Source organism: Microtus pennsylvanicus, chromosome 1 (genome assembly GCF_037038515.1).
Source record: "Microtus pennsylvanicus isolate mMicPen1 chromosome 1, mMicPen1.hap1, whole genome shotgun sequence".
NCBI classification, from domain to species: Eukaryota; Metazoa; Chordata; class Mammalia; order Rodentia; family Cricetidae; genus Microtus; species Microtus pennsylvanicus.
The window spans coordinates 132,024,527-132,042,913 of NC_134579.1; positions in this window are offsets into that span (position 1 = coordinate 132,024,527).

The window sequence follows — 18,387 nt, forward strand, 5'->3', positions numbered from 1 at the left end:
TGGGTGGTGGGCAGGCCCTGAGACTGCGACTCTTGGCCTGTTTCTGGCGTGGGCTTGGCGTGCGGCCGCGGGGGAGCTGTGTGTGGGCACGTCCTGGGGCTGCCTGCCTGCCATCCCCAGACACAGGAGCTCCTGGCAGACTGGCTCACCTGGGTACTGCTCTCCTATGGTGGAAGAGAGCCAGAAAACAAGGAAAGCAGCAGGGGCAGGGGGAGGGGCGGCAAAGGACTCCTGGGGCCCCGAAGCAAGCCCAAGGGACAGGGACCTCTCCTGCTAGGACTCTGTCCATTCATCATAGCACTCTGTAAGCAGAGGCCTACTGTGTGCCAAACAGAACCCGCACACACCACCACAGGGCCATATTGGCAGACAGACTATGGGGTACAATTGTGTTTGGTCCTAGGACAAACCTTGAAATGGGCACGCCTCCCACAGCAGAGGCCCCTCTCTGAGGCATGTCAGATGCTGCCCTCTCTCTGAAGTCCCCGCGTCTTTGGTGGCACCTGGGCATTCCGAATAGCTCTGGCCCCAAAGACATAGAGTAGTGTAGTGAGGTTTAAGGGTGCAGGCTCTCTTACTGGTGGGGTTTAAGGATGCAGGCTCTCTTACTGGTGAGGTTTAAGGGTGCAGGCTCTCTTACTGGTGGGGTTTAAGGGTGCAGGCTCTCTTACTGGTGAGGTTTAAGGGTGCAGGCTCTCCCTTAGTGGTTCTTGAGTGATAGGTGGTTCGTATCTGTGTAGAAGATGAATGAACACGACAAAGGGACCTGGGGAGAGCAAGCCGAGCTGTGTGAGCATCTGTGTGGGTGAGCATGGCCCATGCCAGCCTGGAGTTCATGGTGGCTGCTGGAAGCAGCAAGGCCTGTGCCTGTTCGTGTATGCATATGCCTGTGCGTCCACGCAAGTGTACACATATCCGCACACCAGCGTGCTTGTGTGACTGTGGGTATGCTTGTGTGTATACAGCGTGCACGACAGCGGCCCAAGCCCAGGCCTGTGGATGTCTACGTCCACACCTTTACTGACCTCAGAACCCCTCTGGGTCTGTGTGGCTGAGCAGAGGCCTTATAGGCTGCATATCTATCCCCCACCCTCCTTCCTGACAAGTGTTGACTCAGGGCTGGGCAGCCTTGCTTCAGGATTTCCTGGTCAGGCAGAAGTGGTGTGTGAAAACGGAACAATTATGTCCTAAGTGGACCCTGAGGGTCTGGACTGGGCAGTGCCCTTTGGGGCTGAAGCCAAGAAACCATGTACAAATTCTAAGCCTGGACTGGGTCATCACAGGCAGCCATAAGAAGCCCTTGTCCCCAAACAAGAGCCATGGACCACGTCCTAAAACATTTCCTTAGGGTTCTCTGGCTGCACAGGGTGGGGTGTAAACCCTGCACATGCGTGCGCGCGCGCACACACACACACCCCCACTTAACACAATGAAGGTAAGAACAGCTCCACATAAGGAAAGAAGAGTAATATACAGGCTCAGACCCATACCCACTAGGTAACTGTACCTCTCATTGGTCCCATGCCCCAAAGCCTTAAAAAATAAATGTAAAACTCTGAGAGAGAGAGAGAGAGAGAGAGAGAGAGAGAGAGAGAGAGAGAGAGAGAGAGAGAAAGAGATGGTCCACGCATCCAAAAGGAAGTCAGAAGTCCCAAGTGGATTCTATCCTATTTGGGAGCATAGAACATTTGGAGGTTCTGCCTCACCAGTGGGAGCTCATGGGAAATGCAGTCCTAGGCCACGCCCACCTGTTTAGTCAGCTCTAGGGTCATAACCAGGTGCCTCTGTTGTCTAGTGAGGAGAACTGGCTGAATGCGGGGCTTCCAGGGAACAGCCACTCACTGTGATAAAACTGAGCCTCCGCTATTCCGCCTCTGCTTCCATGGTGTGGCCTCAGGACTGGGAATAGGACTGCGCTCAAGCCGGGACCCTGGGACAGGGATGGAATTCATGTCCTTGTCAGTTCCTCCAGGCTGCTTCTTTCTCTGGCCTGGGACAGGGAGTAGGGCTTGTCCTGACACAGCTGCTAAAGCCACTCTTGCTCCTCTGTCACCTCCTTCCTGGAGTGAACAGGCCCTCTCTCCCAGCAGGGTCAGCACAAGCAAACAGTCCCACGGGCAGCTCCAGAACATGGACAGCCTGGTGAGCAAGACCCAAGGTGCTGATCCCTGACTCTCCGCTCTGCATCCTGCCCCCACGCCTATTTCAGTCAAACCGGCTTATCTTCGACCCCTTGCTTTGGTGGGATCCTCTCCTAGCCAGGGTCTAAGGTGTGAGGCTCCAGGGAGTGATCAGCGGGAAGTAAATGGCTTTTGCCGGGGGGCTCCAGGACCCCGCCTCAGGCCTGTCCTAAGTCTAGGGTGCTTCAGAAAGCCAGTGTCTTTGAAAAGCATACCGGCATCTCCCCCACCCCCATGCGTGTACAAGGTGGTGGCGGTGGGACAGTCCTTGTGTACTGGGTCCTGGTCCAGACCACACTAGCAGCCACGAGCAGGGTGAGCCATTAATGATTAACTCTGGGCCCGGGCCTTGACCTCCGGGGCCTCTCAGTAAACAGGCCTTCCCGGCCAAGTGTCCACAGCCTGCTGGAGCCTGCTGGGCTCCTCTGGCCCTTCTGCCCCTTGCCCTCTCTGGCGTTCATGGCTCAGGCTCTACTCCCCCCTTCTCAACTGTTCAGGGGAAACAGTTCGGCCTGGACACGTGGGGCCCTTTTCCCTAGCACCCCTCATTGGTCTACCCTCTGTTGCAACCCAATCCCCAGGCATAGTCTGTGGTACCTCTGAAATTGGGTTTTCCAGCTGGGGAAGCCAGCAGTCCCGACGCCTGTAATTCCTGACGGCGGTTTCTGTGGACACGCTGACATGTGGGGCTCGCAATGGCATCTGCCATGCCAGTCATACTGCGAGGCTGGCCAGACAGAATTATGACAGGTAACCATGACTGCATTATCCTCACCATCAAAGTCCTCCCAACAGCCACCCTACCTTCAGGTTCTCCTGTCCCTGGCATCTCCGACACTACCCAGGGCTGATGACATTGAAGCCAGGTATGGTGACCCAGACCTGTTTAATGCCAGCAACTGGAGAGGGTGAAGTAGGATTGCAGTTCACCCGAGATCCTGGCTCAGTATATGATAGCGACAAAGAGGGCTGAGACCATTGCTAGCGGTCAAGTGCTTGCTACTGTGCTTGAGGTCCCGAGTTCAATCCCAGTACTTAAAACACAAAAGCTGAGCTTGCCCTGGTTTGGGGGATGGATAGAGTTGGGGCATCTCTAAGGCAGTGTTGGACCTTAGACAGGCTGGGTGGCTGCTAGGGTCTTCCAAGAGCATTGAGGCAGGCTCTAGACTTCTGTCCTAACAAGTATGGCAAGGAAAACCCTGATTCAGAGGCCTGATGGAGCAGAAGGTGGACTGCTTCCAACCCCTCCCTTTCCTGGACCAGCCCAGGTGGGAACCCTGGAGGCTCAGTAGCAGATCCTGACCTGGGCAGTGGTAGCAAGATGTGGGAAGTACTGGCCGCAGGCAGAGGCTCCCTGCGCGGGAAGGTACCCTTCCCCCACCCTCATGGAGACCATGCATTTGCTGCCAACAGGCAAGCTCCCCAGCCGTCAGCAGGTCCCCTGGTCCTTAGGCAGGCCTTTCTCTAAGACTTCATCCTTCCAGGGATGGAGGGGCAGGTGACGAGGTGCAGGACCCTCTTCCTGCCTCATCACAGTCTAGACCTGGGTCCTACTGGGACCTGCTCCTTCTGCTCCACCTGCTTCACTCTGGCTGGAGAACATTTTGGCCTCTGGGCATTTCAGAGGACAGGTCAGGGCTGGCCAATGGGGTTGGTTCTGGTGGCTGAGGCTGAAGTGGGGTGTCTGCTTACTGCTAAGTCTTGGTTTGATAGTCTCTCCCCAAGAACCAGCTTGGTGACCAGACTCTAGAGATGAGTGACAGGGGCTTTAGAGGCCCAGGAAGGAAGCCAGGCCAGCAGTCCCCTGGAGCACTGGCAGCTCCAGAGCAAAGGGCAAGTTGGCTCTGGCCAGAGGAAGCAGGGCAGGGGCCAGCATAAAGATGGAGGCTGGCCTTGCAGTGACTGATCAAATGGGAGGCCTGAGTCCTGGGATCCCATCAGAGAGGCAGAAATGGGGTCAGCAAGGACGAGGGAAATGAATCAGAAGAGGGGTAAAGCTACAAGCAGTCCTGACAAAAGGCCAAGCAGGGAGAGAAGAGGGGCCAGCGGGGATAGGGCAGACACAGCAGGGATTTAGGGACATCTCCAAACACCCTGGACTCTGCATGCACCTGAGCTTGGGGAGTTTTGCAGCAGCCAAGCTGGGATTGTGGAGTGGAATGCTCCTAAGAGAGCTACCAAGGACCGCCTCTGACCTTCCCAGTTATTACCCTTGACCTCTTCCCGCATAGAAACCCCCACCTTCCCCACCCCTAGGTCTCACAAGAGAGTTGCTGTATCTGTGAGTTCTTCCGCTCACGGGTATGTCTGTGTTGCTATGGCTGAAACCTTGTGTGTCTGGGAGGCTCTCCTACCCGGGACACTCTGGGCATCAGAACAAAGGCTTCTCTCTGAGCCAGACCCTAGGAGGCCAGTTCTCTGCTCTTGCACGGGCCCAAGAGACCCTCCTAGGCCATGCTGGAAAAGAGAAGGCCATCGTCCCTGGGAACCATACAGTGACAGGTGGAGAGAGAACCTGTTGGGCCCAGTGCCTTGCACAGCCAGTATCCAGACTGTGCACTGGAAGGAGTTCCAAGTGCTCCTGGAGTGGGCCATAGAATGTGTCTTGCCCCTAAAGAAGCTCAGTGTGTATGCATATACATGTGTGTATATATGTGTGTGTGTGTGTGTGTGTGCATGCGTGTGTGTATATGTGTGTGTGTGTCTGCACCCATGTAACATGCAACATTCCCTGGCCCATGAACTTTACCCGTGTGCTCAGCACCCCCCCATTCAGAAATCTCAATGGCTCCCAAATGCACAAGGGACCAACCTGATTTCTCTGCTGGGCTCTACCAGGCCCCACCAGCCTATCCCCTGTGGCCCCTTTACACAGCCCAGCGCACAGGCAGGTCTCCCCTCAGGTGCTATTCTTCAAGCCAGCTCCGTGCAGATGTTCAGTGTGTGCACTTGTGGCGTCTGCCTCGCTAGGGTCTGAATTGGGTGAGAAGGTGTGCCGGGGAAGAAACCTGACTTGCACTGGTTTGAGCAGAAAAGGAATTCGAGGGTTCTTGCCATGGAAAAATCCAGACGGTGCCGGCTCAGGCACAGCTCTGGATCACAGTTTTAAGGATTCCTCTCGGCTGCTGTCACCTTCCTTCACCTCCGGACTGGGTCCCATCAAGAAAGTCACTAGGGTCCCGTCTCGCGATTGGCCACACGAGGAAAGTGAAGCTGTCATGCTGCCTGGGTGTGCGTCTGGCTGAACACTGACTGATATTTTCCTTCCTCAGAGTCTCAGCTGATAGTAAGTGCCCAGCCTGCTGCCTGACACACACTGAACCCTCAGTGTAGCTGTTGGCTCTCACGGCAGGGTTGTGAGAGTGCAGAATCCAGGTCATTCTGCATACCTGGACAGGGCTCACCACTGACCAAAGGAATGATCGTGACTGCCTCCCTCCCTGGCCTCCAAGGTCATAAGTCACAAATGCTCATGTGACATGTACACATGCATTCACATACAAACCTAGCCTGGCTGCCCCGAGACCCAGCCACCTGCTGGAAAACCAAGAACTGCCTCTTCAAACTAATGATTAAGAATCAGCATTGACTATTCAAACTGAAACTCTCCCAACCCCTCTCTGGAGGGCTTTGCTCTTCTAGAGCCCGTGGGTGAAAAGCTCTTACCATAGTGGAAAATGTATTCTGCCGAAACGGAAGCCTTCCTCAATTTAGCTGAATCACTTTCTGGTGGTTAGGGAAGTCCTGGTCAACTCACGCCTGTCCCCTGATGCCTGTGGGCTTAGCCAGGCTGGGAGACCCCCAGTCAATAGCCCCCCTGGGCAGGAGTCATGTCTGTCTGAGATTCTGCCCTTGACTCTAAGACTCCTCATGGCTTGGGCATCCTCTTATATCTGCTTCCTGTCCCCAAGGCAGAAAACCAAAGCCCTACACAGCTGGGCCAGGGGCATTTCTAGAGATGAGAATGGGCAGGTAGTGGGGGATGTGGAGAGACCTGGGCACACCTGGCAGCTCCCACGGGCTTATGGTCTCTGCCTGGACTTCTTGTCAGAGGTGGCTGTGCTTCTGAATGGGCACTGTGTCCCTGTGATTCCAGCTTGTGAGACATCTAGAACATGGCAGGTACCAGGACCCCAATCCTACAGTGCTCAGGGGCCTAGAGGCCTCAGAAGGGCCTAGTTGCTCAGGTGAGCTTCCAAAGAATAGGATCTGGAGTTGTTTTCCAGAGGTCAGGAAGAGATCCTTAGTCTCACCTCATGTCCCAGGAGCCCAAGTCCATGGACCGAGGAGCTTGGCTTAGATGTGGCAGGTACCTTGCCTAGCTGGACCCAGGTTGGATGAAGGTTGACACTTCTGGGGCTCCTGCACCCACTCATCCTGGGAGACCCAGGAAGAAACAGAGACGTAGCCAATTAGACATTGTGTCTTAAATGTGCCAAACCGAAGATCAGGGAAGCTCTGTGGACAGTAGGTACCTCACAGGTGCCTGAAACCAGTCACCTTGGGGATAAGTTTGCTTGCTTCATCCCCATGTTCCTGCCTTGGCTCTTCCCTCAGCTCTTTGGAGATTGGCTGGAGCTGTTGACGGGGTATGCACGAGCATGGTATAGCAGGTAGAGATTCTTAGTGGAGTCAGAGACCCAAGAACACCCAAGTTCACTTTGGTGAGCTTAAGGGTGCCGAACCTTTGCTGCAGTCTAGCCCCAAGGGCTGGGGCTATGTCCTGGCCAACCCTGTAACACTCCATCTTTAGCTTGGGTGTCAACGGAAAAAAGCAACCAGTTTGATGTGACCTTCGTCCCTCAAGCCCCCTAAGGAGATTGCCAGGCTAGAAGCTAGTGACATCGCTGCCTAAGACCCCAAACCAGCAGGCTCAGGGACACCCCCCGCCCCCACCCAGAGCTCAATGCCCAGCAGGCATCTGTTTGCCCTGCCCCAGGGCTAAACGGCCCAGAGTTCCCCAAGTCCTCCCACACCCACTTGGACCAGGTCCTCCACAGGCTCTGTCAGCCAACGTTTGAGAAATTAGGTGAGGGGGGCCTGGGACGAGGGTGAAGAAGGGAACAATTTATGTCTAAAAGTCATCTTAAAATCTTCAACATACTTTTTTTATTTTTCAAAACAAAAAGCTATAAACGTGTATGTGGGGGGAGTGAACCTAGCATTGTGGGAAATGAGTCAGACAGCCATAAAATGTGTTTTTCTGAGCCGAGGGGATTATTTTACATCTTGTGGCATGAAGACACCAAGAGGAAGCTGTTCTTTAGATCCCTGGTGGGGCTGAACACTCTGCTGGGTGGGAACTCAGTGTCACCTCCCTTCCCGAGCCAGAGACTCTTGTCCCAGAGCAGATGAGTTCCCTGGCTCCTTGTCACCTCCCTGTGCCTCTTCCCTCTGCCTCCCCAAACTCACCTCTTATTTTGCCAAGCCAGAGTGAGGCTGTAAAGGGATTGTAACTTTAAGACTTGTAGTCTTTGACAAACTGAGGTACACTGTGGTGATTCTTTGGGGATCCCTTACCTCCCAATACTCATCTTAGACAATTTGGGTGGGGCTGACCCCACCTTTAATGTAGGCAGGGCAAGGATGTGACTCCGCATTGGCCAATCAACACCTTCTATTCTCCTGGATACAGCATCTACTTCAGCTGATGGTCGGACCAACTTCTGATGTGGCTGCCAGCTTGAAGGGAGAAATCTGACCATCATAATGAAACCTGCTACTTTGTAGCTGATTTTTGAAAATGATTTCAAAAGGAAATAAGAGGTCTGTCAGAGAATGCATCTGTATGCCATTAGTGCTCAGCGAACAGATTCCTCTTCCTCCAGTTCGCTTTTCTGCTGCTCTGATAAACACTCTGGACAAAAGTCACTTAGGGGAGGGAAGGGTTTATTTGGCTTACGTTTCCAGATCACAGTCTGCCACCGATGGAGGTCAGGGCAGGAACTGAAGCAGAAACCATGGAGGAACAGTGTTGGCTATGCCCAGCTAGCTTCTTATATAACCCAGGGCAACCTGCCAAGGAATGGAATTTCCCATAGTGGGCTAGGCCCTCCTATGTCCGTTAGCATTCAAGACAGTGTTCTGCAGACATCCCACAGGCCAACATAATGGAGGCAATTCTTCAGCGAAGGCTCCCTCTCACCAGGTGACTCTAGGCTGTAACCGGTTGACAGTAAAAACTAGCCCAGATACCTTCCTCGCTATCAAGGACTGTTCTCCAACGCTAGTGGGCGAGGGGCCAAAGATACAACCTGTTTCTTTGGAAGCCTTTTCAATGGCCAGAGTGACCTTTCCAATGGTCGCTGTAACCGTCATCCCTTACCCTGAATTGCCTCCCTCTCCCAGCCACATGTCTCCCCTGCACCCCAGTCATAACCAGAGCCCCATGATGGGTTGCATTACCTGTCAGGAGAGACGGAGGCAGGGCAGGAGACAGGAGCTCTTCTAGGGCCCAGACCACAATGGCTGGCTCCAGAGATGCTCTGGGCTCACGGACTGACTTTCTCTTCTGGAGCAGTGGTGAAGGAGTCACCCTGAGTCATATCACGCTCTTCTGCGCTCCGTGCTTTCCCCCAGGAAAAGGGACAGGCGCAGTGGGCACCAAACATTCTCCCACCTCAGCGTCCATTTCTCTCCTCTAGGCTCTGCATTCATTTTCCTTGAAGATCTTCATGTCCCCCACTCACCCATTCTGTGTCATTTGAGTGGAGAGAGTTGGCCAATCAACACCTTTCTATCTCCAGCATACAGGGGCTCCATCAGTGAGGAACCTAAGGCCCAACGGAGCTCAATTCCAGAACTTGGCTTTTTTTTCTTTTGAGACCAGGTCTCAACTGGAACTTACTCTATAGCTCTACCGCAAAGCATTACATGCATGAGCCACCGCACAAAGTCAGCTGCAGGACTTCAGGTGGAACTGCTCGGAAGTTAATTGACTCGGAGGGGGTCTGTTTGGGGATCGTGAGTTATTGTAACCTCCAACCAGATGGAGACTGAAGCCAAAACAAAAGCTGGAATAAAGGGAGTGAGGGGGGTGCTCCAGATGACAGAGCACCCAGAGACACGTCCTGCTGTGTGTTGTTTTCCTATTGTACTGGGTCCTGGATCTGAGTCCCCAGCACAACTCAGTGCCAGAAGTTTTGCTGAGAGTATCTAGGCCATGTGTCCATATCTGCTTCGGCCACTCAAACTAGGGTTTGGGGAACCTCGTTGTTAGGTTGTTATTTTGAGACAGAGTCTCACCATGTAGCTGGCTTCTAACTCATGGCTCCCTCTGCCTCCTCCTACGCAGCTGGGATCACAGGTGTGTGTCACTAGGAGCATTTATACGCCAGTTATTGGGCTGGTGGCTGAGAGCGCGGCTCATGGACAACTCGGGCTGCACGTGGCCCCTGGGAAGACCTCCCGTTTGGGATGAATTTGGGAGCAGGCTTCATGGTGCCCTGATTGTTAAATTTAGAAAAAAAAAGATACAGCACAACATTCTTTCCCTTTATCTTCCCATCTGTCCAGAGGGGCCCTTGACGTGCTCTGCTCTGGGAGTGCACAGAGCTGGTTTAAAGCCATAGACATCAGCCTTTCTGACCACAGAGCATAAGCCTCATGAGGACAGAGGCTTACGGCTGCAACTGCATCCTGGGGTTCAGGAGCAATGCTGGCACTCAATGAATACTGATGACTGAAGGAAGTGTATGGATCCCACCATCAGTGGCCCTTCACTGCAGTCAAAAGAGCAAACCTTGGCTTCTTGTTGGGCACTAAACCGTGGCTTCTTGTTGGGCACTAAACCTTGGCTTCTTGTTGGGCACTAAACCTTGGCTTCTTGTTGGGCACTAAACCTTGGCTTCTTGTTGGGCACTAAACCTTGGCTTCTTGTTGGGCACTAAACCTTGGCTTCTTGTTGGGCACTAAACCTTGGCTTCTTGTTGGGCACTAAACCTTGGCTTCTTGTTGGGCACTAAACCTTGGCTTCTTGTTGGGCACTAAACCTTGGCTTCTTGTTGGGCACTAAACCTTGGCTTCTTGTTGGGCACTAAACCTTGGCTTCTTGTTGGGCACTAAACCTTGGCTTCTTGTTGGGCACTAAACCTTGGCTTCTTGTTGGGCACTAAACCTTGGCTTCTTGTTGGGCACTAAACCGTGGCTTCTTGTTGGGCACTAAACCTTGGCTTCTTGTTGGGCACTAAACCTTGGCTTCTTGTTGGGCACTAAACCTTGGCTTCTTGTTGGGCACTAAACCTTGGCTTCTTGTTGGGCACTAAACCGTGGCTTCTTGTTGGGCACTAAACCTTGGCTTCTTGTTGGGCACTAAACCTTGGCTTCTTGTTGGGCACTAAACCTTGGCTTCTTGTTGGGCACTAAACCTTGGCTTCTTGCTGTGCCCTGTACGTGGAGTGGCTACGTCATTCGTGGAACAAGCAGGAACACATTTTGCAGGTCAAAGGGAATGCAGCAAACAAGTAGATAGAGCAACAGCAGCAGGCCAGAGCTGACCCAGGTAAACAGGGAGGCACGGCTGCCCCACCCGCCTGGCCACTAGGGAACCACGACCATCTTTCTCTCTGGCTTTGTTCTCCGACCTTATCTCTAAGGAGCCATCAACCTTCCATTGCAACTTTGCCCTGTTCTTCTACCCAGAGAGTTCTTTGACTAGCAGGAGCTGTCTTGTCACCTTGGCCCATACTGGACGCTACCTGCCCAAGAGCCCTTCCCTGACCACATATCTCGACTCAGACACAAGCTGTGACCTGTGTTCCCCTTGCACGGAGCTCTGTGTCTGAGATCCTTCACAGAGGCAGGCAGGGAGGGTGCACTGAATTCTCTGGGGCACCTGCCAACCTCTGAGGAAGTCCTTCTGTGTCTCTAAGGGTAAACTGAGGCAAACATCATCTGGACTGGTACAGGGAGCAAGGAAAGGAAGAAAATGGCGCCTAGGAGGCCACCTCAGAAGTAAGAGGTACTTTCACTCGAATCCTTCGGTTGTTTCATCAGAGAAGGCTTTGGAAGCTGGGTCTGAATGGAGATTACAAACCGTCTTCCCCACCCATCTCCAGGCTGGAATTCCCAGGAGACAGGCAGGGTTTGCACAGACAAGAGGCATCAGGACACACATTCAGGATTTCCTCCTCCATACTGCAGCTCCTCAAACTTGTCGTAGCCGTGTTTGTCCTTTGGCACTGGCTCGCCATGCACACACATGTGGATATTTGTTTGTACAATGTGGCTAGCAGCAGGGCCTTCATGTGGGCTGACACCACTCGTCTGACTGCCCCAGGGGACTGGCCACCCTCCAGGACTCTCAGACACACTGCTGCTTTCAATCCCCCCTCACAAGCATTGGGGATGGAACCCGAGACTTGTACAAGCTAGGCCAGCACTATACTTCTGAGCCGTGCCTCTAGCCCTCATGAGGAGAGTCTAGGCAGGGGCTCTACTGCTGAACCATGCCCCCAGCCCCTCACTGGGGGATTCTAGGCAGGGGCTCTTCCCCGGAGCCATGCCCCTAGGCTATCGCTGGAGAATTCTAGACTGGGGCTCTACCACTGAGCCATGCCCCCAGTCCCTCACTGGGTGATTCTAGGCAAGTGTTCTACCACTGAGCCATGCCCCCAGTCCCTCACTGGGGGTTTCTAGGCAAGTGTTCTACCACTGGGTCACGCCCCCAGTCCCTCACTGGGGGATTCTAGGCAGGGGCTCTACCACTGAGCCATGCCCCCAGTCCCTCACTGGGTGATTCTAGGCAAGTGTTCTACCACTGAGCCATGCCCCCAGTCCCTCACTGGGGGTTTCTAGGCAAGTGTTCTACCACTGGGTCACGCCCCCAGTCCCTCACTGGGGGATTCTAGGCAGGGGCTCTACCACTGGGTCACTGAGCTACATTTCTAGCCACAGGAGTCTTTAAGGCAAACAGATACACAAACAAAACAAAAACCCAACCAACCAATGAAACAAGAATAATCATCATAACAACAACAAAACCTTCTCTAAGTATTGGATAATTGATCACTCAGAACCCCGAAAAAAATCCAAGTCACCTCATCTCATCCACTGCAGAGCTGCTAGCAATGGGGTCGACTAGAGAGGTGTGGGAGGGGCTGAGAACGTGTTCTCAGAACCTAGCTGTAGCAGCCCTTGTAGCTACCCACACAGCTGAAACGGTAAGAGAAGGAACGCGTGCTTCCAGACCCAGAAAGAACTGAAGGAGACAGCCCTGGGGTGGACAGGAGTATAATTTTAGGGAAACCTAAGTGAGACCCTGAAACAGTGAACAGGCATCCCAGCCTCTTTTCTCTTTATCTCTTGGGGAGCCTGCCGCTGCTTCACACGGGCAAAGACATAGAGCTTGGGAGCCTCTCAACGTCAGGGACACAGTGTGTACAGGTCTGGGATGACTGAGGAAAAGTGGGCTTGAGTGAGAGAGGTTTTGGGGGCTGATTCTATGTCTATCCCTAAGCCTCTCCTGAACCCACCACCTCTGAGCAATGGAGCCACATCAGCCCTGGCCTGACTGATGCTCACCCTGCCCACCATGACCCAGCCTCTATACATCAGGAGACAGACCCTCTTGTTCTTGAGACATTACCTCACTATGTAGTCCAGGCTAACCTGAGCTCACAATCCTCCTGCCTCAGCCTTCCAAGGGCTATGATTAAAGGTTTTGTGAGCAATCACCTTTATAAACAGCCGTAACCTCAGTGTGCTCCATGAGTCTTTTTGCTTCTGGGATGCCGATCAAATGCTAACACATGTGTGTTAGAGCATAGCAGTCCAGCCGATCTCCCAGCTCCCCCCTTGTCCCCAGCCTGCACTGTGCTCACACACATCAGACCCTGTCCAGTCCTTTGTCACGTCTGAGTTTTGTGTGTGCCGTTGTTCCTTTTGCACGCATGCATTCTGTCTCTCACCCCAGCCTCTGACGGCCTGCTTATACATCTCTTCAGAGCTCATCTTGAAATCCCATCCCCAAAGATGACTTTCTTTGCGAACTTTTGAGAACTCCCAGTCAGCGACTCTCACCACCCTTGAGTTTCCTTCCTTCGATATGTGTCACGGCTGCGATTAACTAATCGATTGTGTAACTGTTTGTTTTCTGTCTCTACAGGGAAGACTGTGCAGTCCATAAGAGCCTGCTCTGTGGGTCAGACGTACTGCTGGGGCCACAGCACAGTGCCTGGCACATGGCAGATGCTCAGCAAATACTTGTTGGATGAATGGAGAAAGCGCTTCAAGCTCCGGGCACGCCATGCTAGACTGCTTGGGTTCATCTCACTGAAAATGGCTGCCAGGGTTGGATAAGATTTTTATAATTTATTCAAAGCAATGAACGGAATTGCCAGACCAGAACTGAGGAAGAATGGAATCCTCGCGGGCAAATAGGAGGAGAAGCTACTGTTTTCCCAGAAGCTTTTTCTGATCTTGACTAATCTGAATTTTATTTTGTTAACCTTACCGAATGAGAGACAGCAGTCAAACCTCAGGGCTGACACAAGGCGGGGCATCTAAAAAATAAGATACTCATCCCACATTGATGTGGGGCTGCAAAGGGCTACAACCCTCAGTAGAAGGGCGAACCAGAAGTAAACCAGCCCTCTGATGATCTTGCAATCCCACATTGATGTGGGGCTATGAAGGGCTACAACCCTCAGTAGAAGGGCAAACCAGAAATAAACCAGCCCTCTGATGATCTTGCATTCTCTCCTTCTGTCTCTTGGGCACATCATAGGACCTTAAAGTTGGATCAAGGTGGTCCTGGACTGGCAACATTCCTAGACTGGAGTCAATGAAAAGGTTCCCCTATATGCAGGTGAGAGGGGCTATCTGAACGGAGAAGGAGGGTAAAGTTGGGGGGGGTGGATAGGATCAAGGTGTAGTGTATACATTTATGAAATTGTCAAAGAATAAATAAAAGTCTAAAAAATTGCTCTCCTAAATCTCAAGGTTTTCTTATGAGCAATGACTAATGCCTAGTCAAAGATAACCAGACACGTAAGAAAACAAGGCAGCATGACCTAACACTAGAAGAATAAACAAAACAGAAATAGACCTCCAGAGGACTCTCATTACTAACTATAATTATGCACATAATGTTTAAAGTAATAAAGCATGCTTAAATACAAGCGCAGCAGCAGGAATCTGAGAAAAGTGGGATTGTGTCAGGTACAACAGTGTGTGCTTGGAGGCTGAAGCAGGAGGATTGCAAACTCCACACTAGTGTGATCCACTTTGGGAGATCTGTCTCGGCAAACAGCAATGACAGACTTGAAAAGAAATAAAGAAATTTCATCTCTAGGAATGAAACAGCATTAACTCAAATCAAGAACATTGATTATGAATGGTCATGTTGATTAAGATTTTTGAGGGGGCGGAGAGGGTCAAGTGCACTGGCTGCTCCTCCAGAGGACCCAGATTCAATTCCCAGAACCCTCATAAAAGCTCACAACCATCTGTAACGCCAGTGCCAGGGGTTCTGACACCCCCTCTGGCCTCTGTGGGTATTGCACACACATGGAGCACAGACATATAAACAAACAGTCATGTACACAAACTAAAAATCAATAAATAAAATAAAAAATATTTTGAAGAAGAGATTCATCAAACTAGAGAAGCAGTCCAAAGAAACTTATCACAAAGCCATCAGATAGCATCAAAAGGAAATTGCAGAAGACACAACGTGCGCTAAGGAGAGGCTATATATCCAACAGTGTCTATTAAAGAGACACAGCAAGGATGACGATTTTTATTTATTTTTAAAATTCATATTTTATTTCATGTGCATTGGTGTTTTGCCTGCATGGTTGTCTGTGTGAAAGTGTTAGATCCCCTGTTACCGGAGTCACAGATGTGCTGGGCTGCCTGCTGTGTGGGTGCTGGGAATTGAACCCAGGTCCTCCGTAAGAATAGCCAGTACTTTTAACAAATGAGCCATCTCTCCAGTCCCCAGGTCTTTTGTTTTTAAGATTTACCATTTTCTATGTATGTCTGTGCATCATGTACATGCCTGGTGCCCATGGAGGTCAGAAGAGGGCATTGGATCCCCTGGAACTGGAGGTGGTTGTGAGCCACCATGTGGGTGCTAGGGATTGATCCCGGGTCCTCTGCAAAGTCACCAGTACTCTTAACCGCTGAGCCATCTCTCTGGCTCAAGGATGATGTTTTAAGGATTGATAGATAAGAACTTTCTGGAACTTATGACCATGAAGAGAAGCCGTAATGAGTGACACTTTAGTGAATCTATTCACGTCCATGTTTCCCAGAACCCACAGCTCTTAAAAAAAAATACTACTGGGAGATTCTGGAAGAAGTCTGCACTTGGCCCAAAGCCACTGTGTTGTACAATAGCAAGAGAAATAAATGTAGCAAAGGACACATGAAAGCAAGATCAAAGATGGAAGAATTAACTCGCTTGCCTTCCACCAAACTATGTGGGCAGCCTGACCTCAATGTCCCGTCCTGTTCCTCTTCCCCTCCCAAGGACCCTGGGGACGACTCATTCCTAGCCACGGAGCCTAGGAGTCTAGTGGTCTGGGTTTGAGGTGAGGAAGGCACTGAGGACGACACCCTCCTCCCGAAGCCTGTCTCCCTTCTGTTCTTTAGTTGCCTTGTTCAGTCTGGGCTGTGGTGTGGGGTGTGAGGGGCACATGGTAGAAAAATAGTGATTGGCTGACTCCTGGCCCTAGCTTGAGGAGGGTATCTGGAAAACGAAGGGACGTTGGCGTAGCCACTGTCTACGACCTTAGAAGCCACACACATGCCATGTGAGGGCTCTCAACCTCAGCCCCAGTGCCGCTGAACAACACTAATGCCCTTTACCATCCAGCCCATCAGCATCACCTAGGACCTGGCTGGCAAGGACTCAGGATGGAGGCTCCAGAAGCTGGCGGGGAATTACCCAACCTGGGTCCTGCAGCCCTCTCACTTGCAACCCTTCCCTCTCTTGGATCGGTGAACAATCTGGCTGGCAGCTGGCTTGTTTGTCTCTGACTCATTTTCCCCCTCTTGGTGGCCAGGTGGCTCAGTCCCTATTCTCCTCTTTGTGACTTGTCCTGGGATCGGGTTCTTGCGGTTGTTGTGTTTTAGAGGAACACCATACATCACCTCGCCTCTGGGAATCCCGGCACACCTCTCAGGCATGCTCAAACAGAGAGGCTGCCAAACCTGCAGACGGTCACACAGCAGGTGTGTGTGGGGGCCAGGGCACATACGGTCTCACGCTCTTGGTGGGTGGGAAGGCCTGTTCAGCCCTTGTGTAACCAGCATCACAGCCTGGGCACTGTGAGTGGCAGCTCAGAGTCTCAAGGATATCCTGTCGTCACCACACCAGTTCCAAGGGGTTGGTTGCATAGGCAGGTGGAAAGAGATAGCCGGCTGGCCGCCCATGGTGACCGCCCACACCTGGCCTTCTTGATGATTTAGATGCGCTGCCCCAACTTTCAAATGCTCCAAGAGGCTCTTAAACAGTCTGCCGCCGATTTAACTTTTCGAAATGAAAATCAAGGCCCAGTGAGATGATGCAGAGCTGCTACTGAGCCTGAGTTTGATCCTTCGGACCCACATCGGGGAAGGAGAGAACCAGCTCCTGAAAGTTCACACATGCACACACACACACACACACACACACACACACACACACACACACTTAAGGACAAGAACTAAAGTAAATTAGGTTGAGCAATGGAGAGGGACGCTGGCCAGGGGAAGTAACGTGAAATAGAGCCAATTACTCAAGTGTTAAGAAAAAAAATGAGTGTCTTCCTTTCCCGGGTGGATGTGGGGGCGTTGAGGGTTAAAATTACTCTACTGAATGGGCAGAATGGGCAGAATGGAAGCCCAGGAGTTAGTGACGCTCTTGACCCAGTCCTAGCCCACTGGTTCTGGAAAGACATGATCCTCAGGCACTCTGTCTCTATGACTGTGGGCAACTGACTGGGCCACCTGTGTGGATGCGGGGCTATTGGGTTGGTATAGCCCAGGGAGGCAGGGGACACGGAGCAGGCTGTTCTCTTTCCTAGCACGGCTCTCACACACCTGAGCAGCGCGCTGGCCCACGTAATTACATAAACGTTGCGTCCCTCAAGATGCTCATCTCCCCTCTGACACATTTCGGGCTCAGAGCCATCGTCCCCACCTCCCCTCAGCACAGGGGCCTGGCTTGTGACTCACCTCCCTCCACTTTTCTCACAGGAGATTTCTCCTCAAGCAGCGTAAATCAGTCCCTGCTGGACCCGGAGAATTTCTCCTGGGGTGGGAGGAGGGAATCCCTCCACCCCTCCCGGGCGTGGATGCTTCCACCAAAGCTATAGAACCAACCTCCCACGTGTGTCTGCATGTGGCGTGTGCTCCTGTCCCCATGCCAGCACCCACACAGTGCCACTCTCCCTGGACCGCCCTGGGACTTGCCCACACCTGGAGCCGGTCCCCTCTTCTTTCTGCTGCCCTGTGCTGAGAGCCCAGCTGGCCTGGGTGTGGAGAAGCGAATGATGTAAGGCAGGCCTCAGTCCCACTCAAGACCTGCTGTTGGCCCTAGGCTGGGCAAGTGGAATCCAGTTGCTTCCTGTGCTTGACAGTGAGGCCTGAGAGCTGCCTTCCTGCCTCGTCTGAGGAGTTTGCTCACTAACTGGAACTACCCTCACGGTGACATTCCTGGCAGTGACGGGGAAAGGGAAGGGTAGGTTTCCGAAGTTCTCTTTGGCTAGCAACCTTGGTTCTAGGGAAGTTTGGCCAAGATGGTCTCCTACCTGCCTAGGTGCCTATTCCCCAGGACTCCAAGAACTTCCCTAGCTGTCCAAGGCCCTGCCTGACCAGCTCTTCTACAGGGCAGGGGACAGTCTCGGTCACTTTGTTTCCTGGATTCAAGCTAGAACAGGACGATGCAGGGGGGACTGAAGGAGGCAAGGAGTGGGAGATGGTCGCCACACCTCTCAAACACAGCACGTGCCTTCAGCTCCCCTCCCAGCAGGACAGGAAAGTTAAAGCCTCCCTGCTCATTCAGGGAACAGCTTTCCAAAATAGAAAGGTGTTCATGGCGTCTGGTATGCATCTACAATCCCAGCATTCCAGCCTACATAGTCTCGCAAAACAGAGAGAGAGAGAGAGACAGAGAGAGAGAGAGAGACAGCAGAGAGAGAGAGAGAGAGAGAGAGAGAGAGAGAGAGAGAGAGAGAGAGGGAGGGAGGGAGAAGAATAAGGGAAGGAAGAAAGAATTCAA